General features: G+C 36.0%; 1 long non-coding RNA gene across 1 annotated transcript in view; it reads left to right on the plus strand.

Moving 5' to 3' along the window:
- The window catches only part of LOC122222471, a 49,063-nt gene that overhangs the window by 4,018 nt on the left and 19,498 nt on the right, over positions 1 to 25,547 (plus strand). The gene's annotated exons all lie outside the window — the stretch shown is intronic.

Below are 25,547 nucleotides of genomic sequence, written 5' to 3' on the forward strand. Positions count from 1 at the left end.
ATGAGGAAGATACTTGATGTAAAGAATTAATAAATACAAGCTTGGTCTTTAAAAAAAGTCAGAACATTTTGCCTCTCATGGGATAACCATATGGTGCTTTCATACTATAGAACTCCCCATGGGAGAAGTTTTTTTCAACACCAGAAACCAAAATGTTTAAGCAAAAACATTAATTACAAAATACTGTTTCCAATGTTCTCTTACCTCTTGAGATTAATGTTTTTGCTTAACATTTTGGTTTCTGGGATTGAAAAAACTTTTCCATTAAACTATGCATTAAAAATATTTAAAAATATATTATCTAGCATTCTGGTGAGGTAATTTACTATCAGTTAACTATTATAAATATAGTATCTATCGTTACAAATTAATACATAATATAAAAATAATACATTGAAATAATATGCATTAAAATATTTAAAATATATTATCTAGCATTTTTAGCTCTACTGGGGAGGCGTTTTTTCAAGATACCTAGTTTGCTGCATTGCTGGAAACAGAAGTTGGAGGTGATATATATGTAGATACTTGAATGTGGTAAAGAAGCAATCTATGCAAAAATTAGTTCTGTGGAAAGAACAGAAGTTCTGAGCAGGGATAGTTTAGAGTATCTGAGAACTGTCAATATAGCAAGTATAACTAACATGGTATAGTAGAGTGGGGAGAGTAGTAGGAGACAATGTCAGAGAGGTAGGCCTAAGATAGGTCCTGTTACAGTCTTATAGGGCATGGTAAGGATTTTGGATTATTCAGATTTTGGTGGGAAACCATAACATAGTTTGATAAGAGGAATGATGTGATAGGATTTACATTTGTCTGTTTGTTCTATGGAATATAGTTAGTAAGGGAATCAGCTGGATTTTGAAGTAGTCCAGATAGGCTACTATATTGATTATCGTCTCTTTTCCTGAAACAAACACAAAAGCACTGAATACTATGGCACATGGATATTATTAGCATGTCTTTTATTACCAACATCATTTTATTGCCACAATGCCCTTATTTCTACAGCTGCTATGAGGCAGGCCACTTGGAAGAAGAATTCATGTAATGGGGTTTTTTAATGCCATAATTTTACTTCTGCAAACTCTGCTTCCATTAATTATTTTCAACATGGTATGTTTTAGTAAATTCCACAGTTAGTCTTCTTGGTTGAGGTAATTTCTCATCTAGTTCCACAAATTACCTGGAATATATTATTGAATTAAATAGAGTATCTGGGTGGAAAGGCTGTTTATGGGCAGGGCATCATTTATTGCACATAAGTACCATTATTCATCATTATGCTCATTACAGTACAAAGGCTTTATCTGCTTTTGACATCTTGCCCTTTAAAGCAACCCAATTTTGGCTGCATGTGGAGATTTAAGAAGAAGTACAGCCCATTTTTCTAATGATGGTGCTATAGAAGCTAATGGCAGCATAAACCACTCTAGACAACTAAGAACAACTTGAGTAGTACTTTTAAATACTTTTAGAGGAAAACCTGAAAACCTATCAAGAAGGAAAAATTGAAGTTTACTTTATAATCAAAGAGCTTTTAATTCTTGTTATTACCATAAGGAAAAAAGGAAACACACCTTAATATGAATAGAATTTGCATGTGTGCATGTGCATGGGTAATCTTCCCTACAGAGACTTTGGTTAGTAGAAAACATGCATTATGAGGAATTAGAAATTGAGTTCAAGTATGAATCAAATTCTGGTTTGGCCATTTGTTGAGTGACCTTAGGCAAGTCAGTTTGTCTCTTGGACTGCTTGCTTTAATATTCCACAGTTCTGTAATCTCTCTTTGTATTAAAAAAAGGGGTGATCAATTCCCACTTGACAAATGTCTCATTTGTGGATAACTGCTTGACAACTGTGATGTTTGTCCCTGCAACTCTGATCCTCAGAGGCACTGGCCTCATGATTTTCTGTCTGCTGCTCGTGATGTGTCCTGGGTTTTAATAATTTTTGGTGATGAAGGTAGTGCTGATAATGCAGTTGAAAGTGCATGAAATTGAACGTTTGTTGTGTTTTAAATCTCTTTTATTATCAAGCCTTCTAAGAATGTCTTAAGAAATACTACTACTGGGAGCATAACCACCCATGATACCCACTGTCTTTTGTTTTATTGATGATATATTGGTGATATATTTCCTTTTGAATATTGTCTCCCTAGAGAAAGCATGGGGTAAAGGTTACTGTTATTAGATCTTTAACTTCAGTGCTGCTTTAAATTTTCTATTTGTGCTTTAGAAGTTTTCTATTTGTCCTTTAAGTTTCTGAGATCACTAATCTGGGATTACTTAGAGGTAAGAGTAAGAAAATGTGATTGTAGGAAGGCATGGGCAAAGGAGAGGGTAATAGTAAGTTTCAGGGTTCAGGTTGGCATGGTTGGAAAAAAAATGAGAGCAGAAGTATGAGGATGGGAGAGAGGGGAGGATTTATTCTATTTACCCAAAATGTGTATTTATAATACAGGCCTTTTATCAAGTCATCCATTCATTAATTCATTGAATATTTGTTAAATGATGTTACGCTAGGTGGCAGGGAGTCAAATGCAAATAGGATACCATCAAACAGTGAAAAGAGATAATAGGTTTATGGAAGAGATGCAAAACAATTCTTTGGGAGTCTGGAGAGATAAGAAAGTTCTTTGTTATTGAGAAGATCAGGGAAGTCTCTGGAAAAGAGGTCTTGAAGGACGGGTAGAAGTTTATAGCAAATATTTAGGTCTTGAAGGACGGGTAGAAGTTTATAGCAAATATTTAGTGAATACCTATATTGTGGCAGGATTTCTTCTTGCTGCTGGGGATACAGAATCAAGCAACACAAAGCCCTTGCTCTTGAGGAGCCTTCATTCTGGAAGGAAAAGACAGAAATTTAGCATACGGTGTTTCTTTTTTCTTCATAAGTGTTACAAAGAAAAATAAAGCAGAATAACAAGAGTTCAAAGTAATGGGTGGTACTATTTTATATAGGGTATATACAGAAATGGCTTTATTAAGAAGATGTCTTCTGAGCAGAAACATGATGGAAGAGGGTGCAAGACATGTGGATATCTGGGGTGTGAGCACTGCAGGCAGAACAAGCACGAAGACCCAGAAGTGGGAGCATGCTTGATATGTTTTATTTTTATTTTTTAAAATATAATTTATTGTCAAGTTGGCTAACATACAGTGTGTACAGTATGTTACTGTAACATACATACAGTGTATGTACAGTGTGCTCTTGGTTTTGGGGGTAGATTCCCATGATTCATTGCTTACATACAACAAACACCCAGTGGTCATCCCAATAAGTGCCCTCCTCAATGCCCATCACCCATTTTCCCCTCCCCCCATCAACCCTCAGTTTGTTTTCTGTATTTAAGAGTCTCTTATGGTTTGCCTCCCTCTCTTTCTGTTTGTAACTACTTTTTCCCCCTGGTCTTCTGTAACTACTTTTTCCCCCCCATGGTCTTCTGTTAAGTTTCTGAAGTTCCACATATGAGTGAAAACATGATATCTGTCTTTCTCTGACTGACTTATTTCATTTAGCATAATACTCTCCAGTTCTATCCGCGCTGCTCCAAATGGCATAATTTCATTCTCATTGCCAAGTAGTATTCCACTGTATATATAAACCACATCTTTATCCATTCATCAGTTGATGGAAATTTAGACTCTTTCCATAATTTGGCTATTGTTGAAAGTGCTGCTATAAACATTGGGGTACATGTACCCCTGTGAATCAGCACTCCTGTATCCTTTGGATAAATTCCTAGTAGTGCTATTGCTGGGCTGTAGGGTAGTTCTATTTTTAATTTTTTGAGGAACCTCCATACTGTTTTCCAGAGTGACTGCTTCAGTTTGCATTCCCACCAACAGTGCAAGAGGATTTCTGTGTCTCCACATCCTCGCCAACATCTGTTGTTTCCTGAGTTGTTAATTTTAGCCACTCTGATTGGTGTGTATGAGGTGCTATCTCAGTGTGGTTTTGATTTGTATTTCCCTGATGATGAGTGACTTTGAGCATCATTTGATGTGTCTGTTGGCCATCTGGATGTCTTCTTTGGAAAAGTGTCTATTCATGTCTTCTGTCCATTTCTTCACTGGACTATTTGTTTTTCAGGTGTTGAGTTTGGTAAGTTCTTTATAGATTTTGGATACTAATCCTTTATCTGATATGTCATTTGCAAATATCTTTTCCCATACTGTCAGTTACCTTTTAGTTTGACTGATTGTTTCCTTTGCAGTGCAGAAGCTTTTTATCTTGATGAGGTCCCAAAAGTTCATTTTTGCTTTTTAATTCCCTTGGCTTTGGAGATGTGTCAAGCAAGAAATTGCTGCAAAGAGGTCAAAGAAGTTGTTGCCTGTTTTCTCCTCTAGGGATCTGATGGTTTCCTGTCTCACATTTAGGTCTTTTATCCATTTTGAGTTTATTTTTGTGTATGATGTAAGAAAGTGGTCTAGTTTCAGTCTTCTGCATGTTGCTGTCCAGTTCGCCCAGCACCATTTGCTAAAGAGACTGTCTTTTTTCCATTGGATAGTCTTTCCTGCTTTGTCAAAGATTAGTTGGCCATACATTTGTGGGTCCAATTCTAGATTCCCTATTCTATTTCATTGGTCTGTGTGTCTGTTACTGTGCCAATACCATATTGTCTTGATGCTTACAGCTTTGTAGTAGAGGCTAAAGTCTGGGATTGTGATGCCTCTTGCTTTGGTTTTCTTTTTCAACATTACTTTGACTATTCAGGATCTTTTATACATCAAGAAGGCTTGTGTGGTGGGGCACCTGGGTGGCTCAGTCAGTTAAGCATCTGACTTTGGCTTAGGTCATGATCTCATGATTTGTGAGTCCAAGCCCCATGTTGGGCTCTGTGCTGTCATCTCAGAGCCTGGAGCCTGCTTTGGATTCTGTGTCTCCCTCTCTCTCTGTCTCTCCTCCACTCACTCTCTCTCTCTCTCTCTCTCTCAAAAATAAACATTAAAAAAAAGAAGGCTAGTGTGGCTGCAATAAAACAAGCATGAAGAAAAGCATTAGAATATGAAATCAGAGATGTTGAGGGGCCATATTATGGAGGGTCTTGTAGCCTATATAAGAACTTTGGATTTTACTTTAAGCAAGGTGAGAAATCACTCGATTTAAGTAGAGAAATATGATTATACTGATGGGTAAAGAACAGATTATGTGTTCATTGGAGAGGGCGCAAGTAATGATGGAAGCAGGGAGACTTGTTAGTAGATTATCAAGGTAATCCAATTGAAGAGTGATGGTGGCTCAGATCTGAGTGGTAATAGCAAACATAATGGAAATACTTGGAATTTGATGTATTGTAAAATTAGAACCCAGGGGATTTGATTTTGAATTGGGTATAAGATGTGAGAAAAAGAGAAGAGTCAAGGATGACTCCAAAATTTCTGACATGGAGCAACTGTAAGGTTGATAAGTAATCTTAAAAAACATGGAACAGTTGATATGGTAAAGGCTACAGAAAAGAGCAGGTGTAGTGGGGGAGGTACTATTTTATATAGGGTATATATAGAAATGGCTTTATTAAGAAGATGTCTTTTGAGCAGAAAAATGATGGTCTTTAATCCAATTTGAGTTTATTTTTGTGTATGGTATAAGAAAGTGGTCCAGTTTCATTCTTTTGCATGTAGCTCTCCAGTTTTCCCTATACCATTTGTTGAAGAGACTATATATCTTTTTCCCATTGGGTATTCTTTCTTGCTTTGTTGAAGAGTAATCTATATGTCTGTTTTTGTCCCAGTCAGAACTATACTATTTTGATTACTACAGCTTTGTAATATAACTTGGAGTCTGGAATTGTGATGCCCCAGCTTTTCTTTTCTTTTTGAAGATTACTTTGGCTATTCAGGGTCTTTTGTGGTTCCATACAAATTTTAGGATTGTGTATCCTGACTCTGAAAAATGCTGTTGGTATTTTGATAGAGATTGCATTAAATGTATAGATTGCTTTGGGTAATAAGCATTTTAACAATATTTATTCTTCCAATCCATGAACATGGATGTCTTTGCATTTCTTTGTGTCATCTTCAGTATCTTTCATCAGTGTTTTATAGTTTTCAGAGTACAAGTCTTTCAGCTCTTTGGGTAGGTTTATTCCTAGGTATCTTGTTCCTTTTGGTGCACTTGTAAATTAGATTGTTTTCTTAATTTCTCTCTCTCTCTTTTTTTTTTTTTTTTTTTTGCTGTTTCATTATTGGTGTATAGAAATGCAACAGATTTCTGTTGATTGATTTTCTATGCTACTTTACTGAATTCATCAATCAGTTCTAGCATTTTTTTGGTACAGTCTTTCAGGTTTTCTATATATAGTATCATGTCATCTGTAAATAGTGAAAGTTTTACTTTTTCCTTACCAGTTTGGATGTCTTACATTTCTTTTTGTTGTCTAATTGCTGTGGCTAGGACTTCTAGTATTATGTTGAATAAACGTGGTGAGAGTGGACATCCTGGTCTTATTCCTGACCTTTGGGGAAAGGCTCTCAGTGTTTCCTCATTAAGGATGATGTTAGCTGTGTCCTACTTTGTTGAGGGCTTTTTATCATGAATGGATGTTGTACTTGCCAAATGCTTTTTCTGTGTCTATTGAAGTGATCGTGTAGTCCTTATTCTTTCTCTTATTGATATGATGTATCATATTGATTTGTGAGCTACATTTGCATCCCAGGGGTAAATCCCACTTGATTGTGAATGATTTTTTTAATGTATTGTTGGATTTGTTCTTCTAGTGTTTTATTGAGGATTCTTGCATTGATATTCATCAGAGATATTGGCCTATAGTTCTTTTATTTTGTGGTGTCTTTATCTGGTTTTGGTCTCAGGATGATGCTGGCCTCATAAAATGCATCTGGAAGATTTTCTTCCTCTTTTATTTTTTGGAATAGTTTGAGAATAGGTATTAAATCTTCTTTAAATGTTTGGTTGAATTTGCCTGTGAAGCCATCTGGTCCTGGACTTTGTTTGTGGGAAGTTTATTGATAACTGATTCAATTTCTTTGTCTCTTCAAAATTTCTATTTCTTCCTGTTTCAGTTTTGAGAGGTTATATGTTTCTAGGAATTTACCCATTTCTTCTAAGTTGTCCAATTTTTTGGCATATAGTTTTTCATATATTCTCTCATAATCCTTTGTATATTTGTTGTGTTGATTGTTATTTCCCCTCTTTCATTTCTGATTTTATTTATTTGGGTCCTTTTCTTTAAAAGTCTGGCTAAAGGTTTATCAATTTTATTGTTTTTTTCAAAGAACCAGTTCCTGATTTCATTGATCTGTTCTATTATTTTTTAGTTTCTGTATCATTTATTTCTGCTCTAATCTTTATTATTTGCTTACTTCTGCTGATTTTAGGTGTTGTTTGTTGTTGTATTTTTTCTAACTCCTTTATGTATAAGATTAAGTTGTTTATTTGATATTATTCTTGCTTCTTCATGTAGACCTGTATTGCTATAAATTCTCCTCTTAGACCTGCTTTTGCTGCATCCCGAAGGTTTTGCATCATTGTGTTTTCATTTTCATTTGTTTCCATGTGCTTTTTCATTTCTTCTTTTATTTCCTGGTTGACCCATTCATTGTTTAGTAGCATGTTATTTAATCTCTATATATGTGTGGTCTTTCCAGATTTTTTCTTGTGGTTGACTTGTGGTTGAGTTTCATAGCATTGTGGTCAGAAAAGATGCATGGCATGACTTTTATCTTCTTTAATTTGTTGAGGCTTTTTTTTAATGACCTAATATGTGATTTGTAATTTTAATGACCTAATATGTCCACTTGAAAAGAATGTGTATTCTACTCTTTTAGGGTGGAATGTTCTGAATATATCTGTTAAATCCATTTGGTCCAGTGTGTCATTCAAAGCCATTGTTTCCCAGTTGATTTTTCATTTAGATGATCTGTTCATTGATGTAAGTGGAGTATTAAAGTCTTCTATTATTATTGTATTATCATTTCTAGTTCCTTTTGTTTGTTAATAGTTTATGTATTTGGATACTCCATTTTGGGTGCATAAATATTTACAATTGTTAAATCTTCTTGTTGGATTATGCCCTTTATTATTATGTAGTGTCCTTCTTTGTCTCTTGTTATAGTCTTTGTTTTAAAGTCTAGTTTGTCAGGTATAAGTATTGCTACTCCAGCTCTCTTTTGACATCCACTTGCATGATGTATTTCTATCCCCTCACTTTTAATCTGCAGGTATATTTAGGTCTAAAATGAGTCTCTTGTAGGCCGCATATTGATGGGTCTTTTTGTTTTTAATCCATTTTGTCACCCTAGGTCTTTTAATTGGAATATTTAGTCTATTTGCATTCATAGTAATTATTCATAGATATGTATTTATTGACATTTGATTACTCATTTTGTGGTTGTTTCTGAGGATTTTTCACGGATCATCTCCTATCTTTCTCTCTTTCATGGTTTGCTGGATTTCTTTAATGATATATTTGAATTTCTTTCTCTTTATTCTTTGCATATTTATTGGTGGTTTTTTATTTGTGGTTATATAACATCTATATATAGCAGTTTGTAGTAAGTTGATGGTCATTTAAGTTTGAGCCAATTCTTTACTCTTTTCCTTCCCACATTTTAGGTATATAAGGTGTCATATTACACCTTTTTATTCTGTGAGTTCGTTGACTCATTTTTTAAAGAAATATTTATTTCTACTGTATTTGTGTTTCCTACCTTCATACTGTCACTTTTGAGCTTTCCTTTCCACTCAAAGTGTCCTTTTAAATGTTTCTTGTAGGGCTGGTTTAGTAGTCATGAACTCCTTTAGTTTTGTTTGGGAAACTCTTGATCTCTCCTATTCTGAATGATAGCTTTGCTGGATAGAGTATTATAGGCTACAGATTTTTTTTTCATTTTTCAACACTTTTAATGTATCATGCCAGTCTCTTCTGGCTTGGAAAGTTGCTGCTGAAAAATCCCCTGATAAAGTTATGGGATTATCCTTGTATGTTACTGTCTTCTTTTGTCTTGCTGCTTAAAAAGTTTTTTTTCTTTATCACTATATTTTCCCATTTTAATTAAAATATGTCTTGGTGTGGATCTGCTTTTGTTGATTTTGTTGGAGGTTCTCTGTTCCTTCTGGATCTGGATATCTGTTTTTTTCCCAGATTAAGGAGGTTTCTTGCTATGATTTCTTCAAATAAATTTTCTTCTCCCTTTTCTCTTTTCTTCTTCTGGGACTCCTATAATATGAATGTTATTATGTTTGATGGAGTCACTAAGTTCCCTAAGTCTGTTCTCATTTTGCATGATTATTTTTTCTCTCTTTTGTTCAGCTTGATTGCTTTCCATTACTCTGTTTTCTAGGTCATTAATTTGTTCCTCTGCTTCTTCCAGCCTGCTGTTCATTGCATTAAGCATGTTTTTACTGCACTCTTCATCTCTGGTTCTTTTTTACCTCACTGATGTCTCCCACTCTTTTCTCAAGTCTATTGAGTATCTTTATGATTATTGCTTTAGGTACTCCATCAGGCATGTTACTTATATCTGTTTCACTTGGATCTCTGGCTATGCTTGTCCTTTTCTTTCATTTAGGATAAATTTCTCTATGTTCTCATTTTGTCTAAATCTCTGTGCCTGTTTCTCTGTGTTAGGAGAGTCAACTATATTGCCTGTTCTTGAGAGTAACGGCCTCATGAAGAAGAGGTCCTGTAGTGTCTTGCTATGTATTGTCCCTTATTCCCTAGGGCTTGGCACTTCCGGGAATGTCTCCAATGTGTACTGCATGTGCTCTGCTTTTGTGTCCTAGCTGCTTTATCCTTTGGGCTGGTCATTTGCAGAGGTTCTCCTTACCTGCTGTGAGCAGTGATGGGTTCCTGGCCTGACTGTGGTGCATTTTAACTAGGTGTGCTCTTGTCTGCTTATAAAATGAGACCTGTTGCCATGCTGTGGAAACTGAGGCTCCACAAAACTCTCAGGATGGGAGACACAGTGTTGGTAGGGCCTGTCTTCTGGGGGAGGGTCCCACTGTGTTGGGACTGAGGCAAGTGTGACTGGTTTCAAAGGAAGGTTCCAAAAGAGCATGGGGGTGTTTGGGCTTAGTGTAAGCAAGTGAAGTAGTAAGTGTGAGTGCTGTGCTGGTTCCTGTAGGTGGCCCTGTGGTTATGCTGAGGGACAGGTGAGGGAAATGGTGCCTGCTAGTTCCTTGGCTCTCAGAGGGATCTCTCCATGAATGCTGCCTCTCTGGCACACACTCCAAGATGAGCAAATAACCTTGCCACTCAGGTGTTCTTCAGATCACTATTTCTAAGTTGTGTATCCAGGGGCTGTTTGTCTTGCCTTTTCTCCAAGAGGAGCACCAATGCCTCTGGGCTCTCCTCAAGCCAAGCCTGCTGACCTTTAGGAACTACAATCTTTAAGCCCTGCTGGTGACAAGAACTCACAAAATTCAATCTGTCTAGCTTTCCAAGACAATATCTATGGGGATTTGTTTTCCCCATACACTCCCCTGTGTGTTCGTCTGAGGCTCCCTCTCCACTGCAGTGGCACTCTCCATTTCTCTCCCACACCATGTCTCTGTACTTCCTACCTTCTTCAGTGTGGCCTCTTCTCTGCCTTTAGTTGTGGAGTTTGTTCTGCCAGTCTTCAGGTCAATTTCTGAGATATTTAGGATGATTTGATAGTTATCCAGTTGTATTCGTGGGACAAGATGAGCCTAGGGCCCTCCTATTCTGCTGCCATCTTCCCTTAAGGAAAAACTTGTGAAATGCTTCCTTGAGCAAAATTTTGAAATGTTTTATGCAGAAATGTATCAAAAGGGTGTTAGGCATACAGGAAAAAGAAGTAGTTAATGGCAGAAGAATCATTAGAAAAACTGAGATTTAGAGATCTCATAGATGAAAAATTAGAAACATTTTTTTTAATGGAGAGAAGATAGTTGGATTCTGGTTAAGGACTGTATGTGAGAGTACATACACTAACAATGTCTGCTTAACCACAAGGAGCTCTATGTCTAGTTCTGCTTGATTATGAAATATTATCTAAAACTGGTGCTTTCTTCAGAACCAAATGCTTTTTAAGTATTTGACAAGATTGTTAGAGAAAGGGCTTGTATTTTAAGACTCCCAGAATTATTATTAAAAAGTTATTCCTTATAGATCTATTTAGTCCCTAAGAGGGTGTTACATTTTGTTATTTAATCCATGTATGAGTATTTTACTTCCAGGGCTTATCTGCTCTGACCAAATCCATAGAGAGGCTCATGATATAAAATAAGAATGCCATAATAATGTTTCCATTAGTAAGTGGATGCTTTATATCTTCTGTAAAATGGTAATTTTATAGTATAATGCTGGAAATATTTTTTAAACATTAACATTTATTAAATACTAATTTTATTGCTATAAAGACAGATATGGTTAAAAATAGCCACTCACTTTTCCCACTTTGAAATATATATGCTAATTTATTTCCTTCTTTTAAAAGAACTAAGGGGGCATCTGGGTGGCTCTGTCGATTGAGCATCTGACCCTTGATTTTGGCTAGGTCATGATCTCGTGGTTCCATGGGTTCGTGCCCCACATCTGGCTCTGGGCTGTCAGTGCAGAGCCTGCTTGGGATTCTTTCTCTTCCCCTTTCTCTCTGCCCCTTCCCAATTTGTGCTGTTTCTGTCTCTCTCTCAAAATAAATAAATACTTAAAAAAAATAAAAGAACTAAGCACAAAGTATGAAGTGGGAAGTATTTAGGCATTTGACAAATATGACTTCTTGAAATATTCAGGTTATGTATGAACATGAGGAATCTTTCTAATAAAAGGGCAGTTTATTTGTTTGTATCCAGTAGTATTTATAAAACAAAATATATAAATTCAATAATTTATCTAAGCTATCTCTTTCAAAATGGAAAGCCAATATATTTGCTGTTTGATCGAGAGAGAGGAGAAGTGGTGGGGAAAGGAGGAAGTGGAGTTAGAGACTATACACAAGGTCATCATGTTTGGGTTAGGAGTTGTGGTAGATTATAGAAATGACCACAGATTCTTCCCATTCCTGTAAACATGTCCCTTTGCAATGTCACCTTTCAAATCCTCTAACAAAAGTTGGTATCTACTCTGTCTTGAAGCTGGGTGTTTGCCCTCTTGCTACATTTTAAGGGGGTTTACCCTGTTGCTACACTTGAAGCTCATAGATCACCCATATGCTGAAGGTATGAGAGGCTGTGTTGAGGAGACCCAAGGTGCCGCAGCCAATAATCTGTCAGGATCTGGCCAACAGCCCAATAACCACCAGTCATGTAACTGAGGCCATCCTTGAACATCCAGCCAGCTTACCTGCCAGTTGATGACAGAAGAAAGAGAGGCATTATATGTTGATGAAAGTGTTAAACAATTAATAGTATATACTATTTATATCTTTTTTGCTGGCCATTCTTCCTCAGAGGCCCATAGGCAATAGCCATGGTACCCATCTAGAATAGCCTGATCCTGAGCCCCACTTCCACAAGCTTGGCAGCAGCTTTGTGGCTCAACCAGATAGCACAGAAGATCTGAAGACCCAAGGCCCAGCAAGCCAAGGTAGGCCACATTGCCCTGTGCCTCGTGTCTGGGCCCTTCCAGCCTATAGTGAGGTGAAGGCTGGCAGGGGCTTTGGTTTGTGAGTTAAGGGTGGCTGGAATTCACAAGAAAGTGGCATGGACCATTAGGATCTCAGTGGATCCAAGAAGGTGGAACAAGTCCACAGAGTCTCTGCAGGCAAACATGTGGCCCCTGAAGGAGTACCACTCCAAAATCATTCTCTGACCCAAGAAGCCCTCAGCTCCCAAGAAGGGAGACAGCTCTGTTGAAAAACTCAAATTGGCCACCCAGCTGATAGGACCAGTCATGCCCATACAGAATGTCTACAACACGGAGAAGGCCAGAGTCATCTCAGAGAACTACAATGGTTCACCAGCATTTGCATGACTCATGCCAATGCCAAGCTCGTTGGCAAAAAGGACCAAGGAAGCTGAAAAACAGGATGTTGAAAAGGAAAAAGGAAAAAATAAAATGCCATTGGCAACTTGTGATAAAAAGTACATATATATTTCTAAAATTGTATGCAGTTAACAGCACAACCTCAAAAATATAAAGCACACGTTGACAAAACCAAAAAGAAAAACAGGAAAAAAAGAAAAATCTACAATCATAAAAAAATTTTTTAACACACTGATAGGAAAAGTGAAGAATAAAAAAAATAAAATTTGAATATAACAATTATAAACTGACTTAACGGATATCTATAAAGCACTTATTCAGCAACTATAGGATATATCTTCCCAAACCTCCTCTTAGCAAAATTGACCTTGTGCGTGGCTGTAAAACGAGTCTCAACACACTTCAAGGATTAAAATCATATAAAGTATGTTCTTTTACATAGTGGAATCAAGTCAGAAATGAGAACTATAAAGATAAGTTTATTTTTTTCTAAATTTTTATAATGTTTATTTAATTTTTTGAGAGAGAGACTAAGTATGAGTGGGGGAGGGGCAGAGAGAGGGAGACACAGAATCTGAAACAGGCTCCAGGTTCTGAGCTGTCAGCACAGAGCCCAACGTGGGTCTTGAACCCACAAACTGAGAGATCATGACATGAACCAAAGTTGGATGTTTAACCGGCTGAGCCAATCAGGTGCCCCTAAAGATAAGTTTAAAATCCAATAGGATAAGGAATAAACCACAGTAGAAGTTAGAAAACATTTTAATTTAATAATATTGAAAACATTACATTTGAAAAATTGTCCAATGCAACTTAAATAACATGTCAAAAGAAATTTATAGTCTTACTTGCATATATATATATTAGAAAAGAAGATCTGAAAATCCATGATCTATGTACCCATCCCAAGAAGTTAGAAAGAGACAGCAAATTAAACCTAGAAAAGAGAAGGAAGAGATGATAAAGACAAGAATAGAAAGTAAGGGAACATTTTACAGAAAATCAGTAAAACCAGAAGTTAGTTCTTAGAAAACACTAATAAAATTGACAAATCCTTAGCAAAATCATCATGAAAAAAGAAAGTATTAAATACCAATATGAGGAATATCTCAACAAATTCTAAAGACATTTAAAAAATAATAGGAGTTTAGCCATAGAGAATAGCTGATGCTAGACTTGTCCTCCTGCCATAAATAAGCAACTAGGAAATTGGGTATAATTTATGATGCTGCTCTGTTTAGACATTGGACTACGGATAGCACAATACTGTGATCCTGGAGTGAAGAAATACAAACAAGGTGAACCCCATGATCACTCTGCTCTCTGACTGGAGAGCCTTTCCAGATTGCAGCATAGGAAACGGCAAACAGAACAGAGCGCAGAGATCCCAACTGGGAGACCAAGATTAAAGTTCAGGGAGTCTAATAAGGCAGCTGGAATGGGTGGGGCAGAGTATATCAGGGAGAAGGGAAGTGTGCAAATAAATAGTTCCAGATGTCTGGTTCTTAAGTGTGTTGCTGAATGCTAAACTGAGCTTGAATAAAGTAAAACTCTACGGGGCAGGGTAAAGAACTACCAGGATGTTGTAAACTGAATAATTCCCATTGCTCACATAGGCTTAGGAGATGTTCAAATTCTGACTGGCTCAGTTAGCTCTTCAGAGTATTCTACCAAGCCTTCACGGAGGAAGTAATGCTAATTCTACACAATCTCTTCTAGAAAATAGAAGAGGGAACACTTCCTAACTCATTTTATGAGATTAGCATCATCCTAATACCAAAACCAGAGACCTCATAAGGAAAGAAAATTATAGACCAATAACCTTCATGAACATAGAGACAAGAATTCTCAATAGACATCGTTATGTATGGATCAAATTATAAGGAATTACAAAAAAACCTAAAACTAATGATTGTCTTTAGCAAAACAGAGAATGCAAAGTCAGTTTACAAAAACTGCATGTGTGTGTGTATAAATAGGTAGATAGGCATACATAATACTTACATATGTAATACATGTGATGCATACACACACACACACACCCCACAGTGGAAAATAATATTTTTAAAATAATTTACAAGAGCATCAAACAATATGAAAGACTTGGAAATAAATTTAACAAAATATGTGAAAGACCTGTACACAGAAAAGACATTAATTAAAGAAGTCCTAAATAGGTACACCATTTTCGTGGATTAGAAAAATCAATATTTGTAAGATCTCAGTCCTTCTTAAATAGATTGATGTTTCCAATACAATTCTAATAAAAATTCCAGCAGTCCTTTCCATGGAAATTGACAGATTGATTCTACAATGTGTGTGGAAATGCAAAGGATCTGGAATAGCCATATGATTTTGAAAATTAAGAACAAAGTTGAAGGACTTACAATATCCAGTTTCAAGACTTTCTATGAAGCTGCAGTAAACAAGACAGAATGGAATTTGTGTAAAGATAGAATATAGATTAAGGATAGAGTAGGGAGTTAGAAATTGACTTATACATGTATGGTCCACTGCTGTTTGATAAAGGTGGCAAGGTAATTCAATTTGGGACAGGACAGTTTTTTCTAGTAAATGGGGCTAGAAACAGAATATCCTGGTGGAGAAATAACAAATCTTGACCCTTAACTCATTTCATATGCAAAATTATCTAAAAATGGACCTAAACATCAGATATGAAATTATAGACCTTTGAGAAGAAAACATGGAAGAATGTCTTCATGTTTTGGGGTAGCCAAAGATTTCTTAGATAGAATACAAAATACATACAAGAAGAAATTAATAAATTGGTCTTCAAAATTTTTTACCGACACTGTTAAGGAAATGAAAAGGCAAACTACGACTGTCAAATTATTTGCTATGCATATAACTAACAAAGGTCTTATATTCAAGATGTATTAAGAACTGCATAACTCAATAAAAACAAAAAACCCAATAAAAATCAAGCAAAAATTTAAGAAAAAAATTTTAATGTTTATTTTTGAGAGAGAGCATGAGCGAGGGAGGGGCAGAGAGTAAAGAAGACACAGAATCTGAAGCAGGCTCCAGGCTCTGAGCTGTCAGCACAGAGCCCAATGCGAGGCTCAAACTCATGAACCTCAAGATCATGACTTGAGCCAAAGTCAGATGCTTAACTGACTGAGCCACCGAGGTGCCCAAAAATTAAGCAAAATTTTAGACAGTTCATAAGAGAAGGTATGTGAATGACCAAAAAACACAGGAAAAGATGTTCAAAACCATTAGTCATTAAGGATATGCAAATTAAAATCACAATGAACTATCACTACACACCTACTAGAATGTCTAAAATTTAAAAGATTGGCAGGAGCAAGTCTTGGTGTAAATATGAAACTTTCATGCATTGCTCTTGGGAATGTAAAGTCACACAACCACCTTAAAAAATAGTTTGGCAGTTTAGTATATAGTTAGACATTCTTTTAGTGTACGACTCGGCAAATCCATTTATAGGTATTTACCCAAAAGGAATGAGTATATGTTCTCACAAAGACTTGTACACAAACGATGATAGCCACTTTATAATAATAGCATAATAGCCAAAACCTGGAAACAACCCAGAACAAATTAAATATGGAATATTCAGGCAATGTAATCCTACTGAACAATTTAAAAAACCAAACTACTGATACATGAAACAACATGGATGAGCTCCAAAAACATGCTGAAAGAACAAAGCCAGACATAACATAGTATATATTGCATGATTGCTCTTCTAGAAAATTCTAACATGAACAAAAATAATCAATAATAGCAGAAATAAGATCAATGGTTATTGGTGACCTGGAGGTGAGGGTGTGGGTTGGTAGTGATTACAAAAGGAAATGAATAATATTGAATGTTTAACATTTAAACATTGAATTTAAATTTAATGTTAAATAAACGTTGTTTATTTCTCTTTATTTAATAAATTTAAACATTGTTTAACATTGAACATCTAAGAAAAGAAGGCTTTTAGGAAACACTTCTAAGGAAATTGAAAATTGAAAAGCTTTCCACAAAGAACCTACAGGCCTAGAGGGTCAATTTTTCCAAATATTTAAGGAAAAAATAAGATAAATCTTGCATTTCTTCTAGAGAATAGGATGTGAGAGAGTTCTTTCTAATTATTTTATGTCCTCAGCATTATTTTGATATCAACACCTCCAAAATCATTAAAGAGTAAACAAAACATGAAATAGAATAAAGAGTACAGAATAAGAAAGAGATGACACTTGTCACTTGTTTCATGTTAAATATTTCTTACTGCTGAGTAAATTTTTTTTTAATTTTTAAAAAAATGTTTATTTTTGAGAGAAAGAGAGAGAGAGGGTGTGAGGAGTTGGGGAGGAGCAGAGAGAGGGAGACACAGAATCCAAAGCAGGCTCCAGGCTCTGAGCTGTCAGCACAGAGCCCATCTCAGGGCTCAAACCCACGAAGCACAAGATCATGACCTGAGCTGAAGTCAGATGCTTAACTGACTGAGCCACCCAGGCACCCCATTGCTGAGTAAATTTAATATCAATGTATATGGAATATATACACGTATATATGTATATATACCATGTGTGTATAGAATATAAGTACATATTCTATATGTGTATATATCCATATATTCATATATATATGGATATATATATATATATAGTCATCATGTCTAATTCAGAATATATGCACAAATCAATTCTATGTAGATCTTTTAAAAGATTAACAGATTTTATATCTTAGAATAGTGTTTCATATTTTAGTTTTCTGCATTTTACAGAAAAATAGACAGTGTAGAGAATTCTCATATACTCCCTCTTCTCTGCTCACAGCTTCTCCTAGTTTTAACAGTTGGTCAACCAATATGGATATATTTTTTAAAACTAAAGTTCACAGTTTACATTAGGGTTCTTTTGATGCTGTACAGTTCTATGAGTTTTGTACATAAAGTCATGTATCCATCATTACATAATCGTACAGACTGGTTTCACTGCCCTAAAGTACCCTTGTGCTTCATCTATTAATCCCTCCCATCCCATTCCATGAATCTCTGGCAACCACTGATTATTTTTAAATTTTTATTTATTTTTTAAATTCTAGTATAATTATCATGCAATGTTATATTCATTTCAGGTATACAATATAGTGATTCAAAATTCTGTACATTACTCAGTGCTCATCACAATAAGTGTACCCTTAATCCCCTTCACCTGTTTCATCCATCACCGCCGCCCCATCTCCCCTCTGGCAACCACCAGTTTGTACTCTACTTAGGAGTCTCTTTTGTTTGTTTGTTTGTTTTTTTTTAATTTGTTCATTTGTTTTGTTTCTTAAATTCCACAGTGAAATCATATGGTATTTGTCTTTCTCTGACTTATTTCACTCAGCATTATTCACTCTAGATCCATCCTGTGGTGTTGAAAATGGCAAGATTTCATTCTTTTTTATGGCTGAGTAATATTGTGTATATGTTATACATATACATATACCACATCTTCTTTGTCCATTCATCTACCAATGAACATTTGGGTTGCTTCCATATCTATTGGAAATAGTGCTACACTAAGCATAGAGGTGCATATATCTTTTCAAATCAGTGTTATCATTTTCTTTGAATAAATACCCAGTGGTATAATTGCTGGATCATATGGTAATTCCATTTTTAATTCTTTGAAGAACCTTCATACTGTTTTCCACAGTGGCTGCACCAGTTTGCATTCCCCCCAACAGTGCATGAAGGTTCTCTCTTCTCCACATTCTCACCAACACTTTTTATCTCTTGTGTTTTTGATGTTAGCCATTCTGAGAGGTGTGAGGTGATATCTCATTGTGGTTTTGATTTGCATTTCCCTGGTGATGAGTGATGTCGAACATCTTTTTTATGTGTCTGTTGACCATCTGTATGTCTTCTTTGGGAAAAGGTCTGTTCTGCCCATTTTTAAATTGGATTATTTTGTGTTTGCTATTGGGTTGTATAAGTTCTTTATATTTTTTGTATATTAACCCCTTATTGGATATATCATTTGCAAATATCTTCTTCCATTCCGTGGGCTTTTTCTTTGTTGATGGTTCCCTTCACTATGCAAAAGCTTTTTATTTTGATTTATTCCCAATAGTTTAATTTTGCTTTTGTTTCTTTTGCCAAAGGCGACATGTGTAGAAAAACATTTCTTTCTTTTTTAAAAAATGTTTATCTATTTTGGGAGAGAGAGTGAGAGAGACCTCAGGGGGGTGGGCAGAGAGGGGGAGAGAGACAGAATTCCAGGAAGGCTACGTACATGCTGTCAGCACAGAGCCCGATGCAGGGCTCGATCTCACAAACCTTGAGACCATGACCTGACCAAAAATCAAGAGTCAGATGCTCAACGAACTAAGCCACCCAGAGGCCCTGAAATATGTTTCTAAGACTGATGTCAAGATTACTGCCTATGTTTTCTTGTAGGAATTTTATGGTTTCAGGTCTCACATTAAGTCCTTAATCCATTTTGAGTTTATTTTTACGTATAGTGAAAGAAAGTGGTCCAGGGGCACCTGGGTGACTCAGTCGGTTAAGCATCCAGTTAAACATCTGAGTCTTGATTTTGGCTCACATCATGATCTCAGGGTCATGAGATTGAGACCCGTGTTGGGCTCCATGATGAGCATGGAGCCTGCTTAAGTTTCTCTCTCTCCCCATCTTTCTGCCCCTCCTCTGGTCAGTCTCTCTCTTTCTTTCTCTCAAAAAAACAAAAACAAAAACAAAAAAACATTAAAAAAAAAAAAAGAAAGTGGTCCAGTTTCATTCTTTTGCATGTAGCTGACATTTTTTCTGGCACCATTTCTTAATAAGACTGTCTTTTTCCCATTGTATACTCTCGCCTCCTTTGTTGTAGATTAACTGACCATATAGTCATGTGTTTATTTAGGGCTCTCTATTGATTTATGTGTCTATTTTTGTGCCAGTACCATACTGTTTTGATTACTATAGCTTTGTAATATTTCTTGAAATCTGAGATTGTGATACTTCCAGGTTTGTTCTTTAAGTTTGTTTTGCTATTTATGGTCTTCTGTGGTTCCATACAAATTTTAGGATTGTTTTTTCTAGTTCTGTGAAAAATGCTTTTGGTGTTTTGATAGAGATTGCATTAAATATATGGATTGCTTTGGGTAGTATGGATATAATATTGGTTTTTCTAATCTGTGAACATGGAATATCTTTCTACCTGTTTGTGTCATATTCAGTTTCTTTCATCAGTGTTTTATGGTTTTCATAGTTCAGATCTTTCTCTTCCCTGGTTAGGTTTATTTTTAGGGATTTTATTCTTTTTGGTGCAGCTGTAAATGGGATTGTATTCATAGACTGCTATATGCTTAGGATTATATATAGACCTCATAGTAACCACAATAAAAAACCTATAATTGATATAAAAAAATAAAGAGAGGGGCACCTGGGTGGCTTGGTCAGTTGAGCGTCCGACTTCGGCTCAGGTCATGATCTCACGGTCCGTGAGTTCGAGCCCCGCGTTGGGCTCTGTGCTGACAGCTCAGAGCCTGGAGCCTGTTTCAGATTCTGTGTCTCCTCTCTCTCTGCCCCTCCCCTGTTCATGCTCTGTCTCTCTCCATCTCAAAAATAAATAAACGTTAAAAAAATTAAAAAAAAATAAATAAAGAGAAAAAAATCCAGATATATCACTAAAGAAAGCCAGCAAACCATGAAAGAGAACAGGAGTAGAAAGGAACAGAGAAGAACTACAAAATCAATTGTAAACCAAGTAACAAAATGATAAGAAGTAAATGCCTACCAATAATTACTTTGAATGTAAATGGACTAAACACTCCAATCAAAAGACATAAGGTGGGGCACCTGGGTGGCTCTGTTGGTTAAGCATCTGACTCTTGATTTCTGCTCATGTCATGATCTCACAGTTTGTGAGTTCGAGCCTTGTGTCAGTCTCCATACTGACAATGCAGAGTCTGCTTAGGATCCTTTCTCTCTCTCCCTTTCTTTCTCTGCCTGTCTCTCTCAAATAAATAAATAAATAAATAAATAAATAGACAGACAGACAGACAGACAGACAGACATAGGGCTACTGAATGGATATAAAAGCAGGACCCGACTGTATGCTGCCTACAAGAGACTCATTTTAGACCTAAAGACACCTGCAGATTGAAAGTGAGGGGATAGGGATACATCTATCATGCAAATGAATGCAAAAAGAAATCTGGGGTAGCAGTACTTACATAGAACAAAATAGAGTTTAAAACAAAGACCATAATAGGAGATAGAAGGACACTATATAATTGTAAGCTGAACAGTCCAAAAAGAAGATGTAACAATTGTAAATGTTTATTCACCCAACATGGAAGCACCCAAATACATAAAGCAACTATTAACAAACATAAAGGAAGAAATTGATAGTGATGCAATAATAGTTGGGGACTTTAACACCCCACTTTCATCAGTGGATATATCATCCAGATGGAATATTAACAAGGAAACTGTTTTTGAATGACACATTGGGCCAGGTAGACCTAACTGATATATTTAGAACATTTCATCAAAAGGCAGTGGAATACACATTCTTTCAAAGTGTACATGGAACATTTTCCAGAATTTATATTAATAACTGGTGTTTTTTGGATTTTGTTGGTTCTTCTTTTTCTAGCTCTGTTAGGTGGAAGGGTTAGGTTGTTTATCTGAGATTTTTCTTTCTTCTTGAGGTAGACCTATATTGCAATAATGTTCCCTCCTAGAATAGCTTTTGCTTCATCCCAGAGATTTTGGACCATTGTGTTTTCATTTTCACTTGTCTCCATGTATTTTTTTTTTATTTTTTCTTAGAGTTTCTATTTCTCTGCTTACATTATCTGTAAATTCTTGCATGTTGTTCACTTTTCCTGTTAGAGCTCTTAACATACTAATCATAGTTATTTTAAATACTAGCCTGATAATTCTAAAATCATGTCAAATCTGAGTCTGCTGCAAAGCTTTTTGTGTCTATTCAAACTATGATTTTTTTTCCCATTAGTATGCCTTTTGATTTTTTGTTGAAAGCCAGACAGAATGTATTGACTGGGCAAGAGGAACCGTGGTATATAGGTCTTTAGTATGAAATTTTGTTTATCTGGCTAGAAGTTAGACTATGGCTACAGGTATCAGAGGCTTCAGGTTCTTCTGGTATCTTGTTTTTGTTTCCTCTGTGTATTTGGGTTTTCCTAGTAACTTCTTAAATAGTCTGTGTCTTGCAGCTGTCTTAGTTGTAATCCTTTGTTATTTATCCTGGAGCTCTGTTGATATGATGGTAAGATATTAGGAAGGGAAAATGTTCTGTTATCTCATAACTGTGTGTACACACACACACACACTTACATAAATTATACATATATGTTTATGTATTTTGGCAAGAGTCCCTGGGCTGTGACTTTCAGAACAGTTTCTTGGGGTTCCTCCCTGCTCCCCACCCCCACTATGTGAGACTGAGAGACTAGCCGAGGGTTGCATTGGCTAATTGTCCTTGCCCTGGTAAAATAAGGCTTTTGCAAAGTAGTTTCCCTTGGGAGCTGGCTTTATTACAGAGACTAGAAAGAGAAATAGAATGCTGTAGGCACATTTCAAAATGGATAACTTCCCCGTGTGTATATTTCAAAAAGATTACTTTTCCTCCTCTCCGTGCTGGAAGCAAGAGGCGATTTTTCTCACTCACTATGACAACCTGATGGGTCTCTTGAAGGTAAAACTTATGAAAGTATTGGAGTCTCCCTAAGGCTGGGCCCTCTGATGTTTTTAACTTTCAAGCTAGTTCATATTGGGTGTCCAGCAATTTGTCAATTACAATTTAAGCATCCCTATGGGTGCTGGCTTCAGACAGTAGCTTCTGCTCCTGATAAGTGGTGAATTTCTGTATTTGCCTGTCTCCAGTTTTTGAGGAAATGGTTTGCTCTGTGACCAGAACTTTCTTACGAATCTAAGGAGAGTTACTGATTTTTTGTTTGTTCAGGTTTCTTCTTGCTGTGAGGACAGGAGTGATGACTTCCAAACTTTTCACATCCAAAGAGTGAAAACCCAAAGCCTTCTACATAGAATTTAGAACTAAATATGAAAAGTAAAGTAATGGAACTTCTGTAGTAATCACATATAAATGTATCTTCATCACTTGAGGCAGACAGATATTCTTATACAGGTCCAAAAAAAGCACTAATTATAAAGGAAAAGGTGGATAAATTGGACTTCATTAAAATTTAAAACTTCTTTTCATCAGTGGACATCTTTGAGATGGTGAAAATACAACTCAGAGTAGGAAAAGGTATTGACAGTACTAATAGTTTTGGCAGTACAAAGATTAACATCCAGCATGAAGAACTCCGGTACCCAAGACTTACATTCAGATTATGAGAGGAACTCCTACAAGTCAAAAAGAAAAAGACAGCCCACTTTTTAAAATGGACTAAGATCTTGACCAGGTACTTCTCAAAGCGGATACCCAGGTAAAAGAAAATCTTATTAAATGTTACTCAAAATAAAGATTGCCTTAGGAACAGTGTGCGGGTTGGATTGGGAAGAGGTAGGAATGAAGGATCAGGAGTCATTAGCAATAGCCAGGTGAGATGTGAAGAGGGCCTGAACTAAGGTAGTGTGGTTAGAGAGGAAGTTGGTACAGTTAGCTGAAATCAGGAGTGCAAGAAGAATAGCAGGTTTGGCTGACTGTGTATGTGTACGTAGGCTTAGTTTGAAACATGTCGGGATTGGGCGCCTTTGGGATACCCAGGTAGAAATGTCTCATAAACAGGTCAAATGTCTAATTTCAACATTTGTGGTTGTCATTTGATTGTTTAGCTCAACAAGGCTCAATAAAGTGAGTCAGCAAACGAAATCATTTTACCTGTAACACCTTCCTTTACATAAGAATCTCTTATATCATATAAATAAGAAACAAGTGCCTTAACGAATATCGTGCTCTCCACCAGTGCTTTATCCCACTTAAGGTGAATTTTCATGGCACAAATTTCCCCCTCAGAAAAAAGGTACAAATTCTTGCAAGAACTCTGTAAGAGGTGAAGATTAAATGACCAAAGGATGTAATTACCTTATCATTAAAGATTCTGGAGTTTACAATTATACTGTTGGAGCTCCAAGGTAATTATATGACTAAGAAATATTTTTCCTACTTATCTATCTATACACCCAGTGTGAATCAACGGAAAAGATACGAGACAGAAGAGAGAATCCTTTATAACAATTTGGGATTACACAGTAAAAACTTTCCTTTATCAAGAAAACCTAATCAGATGATGATATACAAACTACTTTAGATGTATAAATATCTGGTTGTTACCTCAACTCCCCAGGAGTTCATGAGTGGCTCTCCTAATATTATTTTTTTATGTATCATTGGTCGTTAAATTGCAGTCATTTGTAGCATGAGACAATCTGAATAGACCCATTGTCCTTAGATGACACAGGAATAAACAATATATTAATAATTAAAGAAGTCCATATTCAACCCATCTGCACAGTTGACCCTGACAGATCTTTTTTTTTTTTTTTTATGTTTATTCATTTTTGAGAGAGAGAGCAGAGACAGAGAAGGGCACAGAGAAGGGCAGAGAGAGGGAGACACAGAATGTGAAGCAGGCTCCAGGCTCCAGTCTGTCAGCACAGAGCCTGACGCAGGGCTCAAACTCATGGACTGCAAGATCATGACCTGAGCTGAAGTCCGATGCTTAACCCACTGAGCCACTCAGGTGCCCAAGTCTGCCAGATCTTATTGTTAGATTTGCTTGATTGAAAATCTCTTCCTCTCTTTCTTTGTCCCCTACACAACTTCACAATAGACTTGGAATCCCTGGGCTACTCCAGTATCATTCAGGGCTTGGTTATTGAATTGTATGACCAAACTGTCAGTGAAAGCAATTTGTATTCCTACACAGTCCATTTATAACAAATCACCTTTTTTTTTGTTAGGATATTATCACTATCCCTACTTTAGCCAAAATGCTAATAAAGAAATTACATCATTTCTAAGACCATGCTGTCAGTCAATCAGTAATGGAGTTTGGACCGGTACTGGGAACATCTAGGTACTGATTCAAGACCACATCAGTTCTCCAACAGAAATGTTTTTAAACTTAGCAAAATTTCAGTAAATTATGAATGATGGAATTTTTTTCTTTTTGAAGAAAAATTTAACAATCTTTACATAAATAGCTGCTTAAGAATTGAAAAATGAAACAAGTTTAAAACCTCTAAAGCATAAGTGCTTGTCTTAGGTTTTGTTGTATAAATTGATTGAAATATAAAATAAAAATAAACCTAAGTGGGGAGGAATTAGAAGGGGACAGAAATGTTTTTAAACTTAGCAAAATTTCAGTAAATTATGAATGATGGAATTTTTTCTTTTTGAAGAAAAATTTAACAATCTTTACATAAATAGCTGCTTAAGAATTGAAAAATGAAACAAGTTTAAAACCTCTAAAGCATAAGTGCTTGTCTTAGGTTTTGTTGTATAAATTGATTGAAATATAAAATAAAAATAAGCCTAAGTGGGGAGGAATTAGAAGGGGACATTATAGAATATGTTACTTGCCCCCATATATTTCTTGCTTTTCTGATCAAGTTAGAATTTTCAGCTTTTTTTTGGTACCTTTTCCTTATGGAATCCAGCCTCAACAGTGAAAA

The sequence above is a fragment of the Panthera leo genome, chromosome B3 (assembly GCF_018350215.1).
Source record: "Panthera leo isolate Ple1 chromosome B3, P.leo_Ple1_pat1.1, whole genome shotgun sequence".
Classification (NCBI taxonomy): domain Eukaryota; kingdom Metazoa; phylum Chordata; class Mammalia; order Carnivora; family Felidae; genus Panthera; species Panthera leo.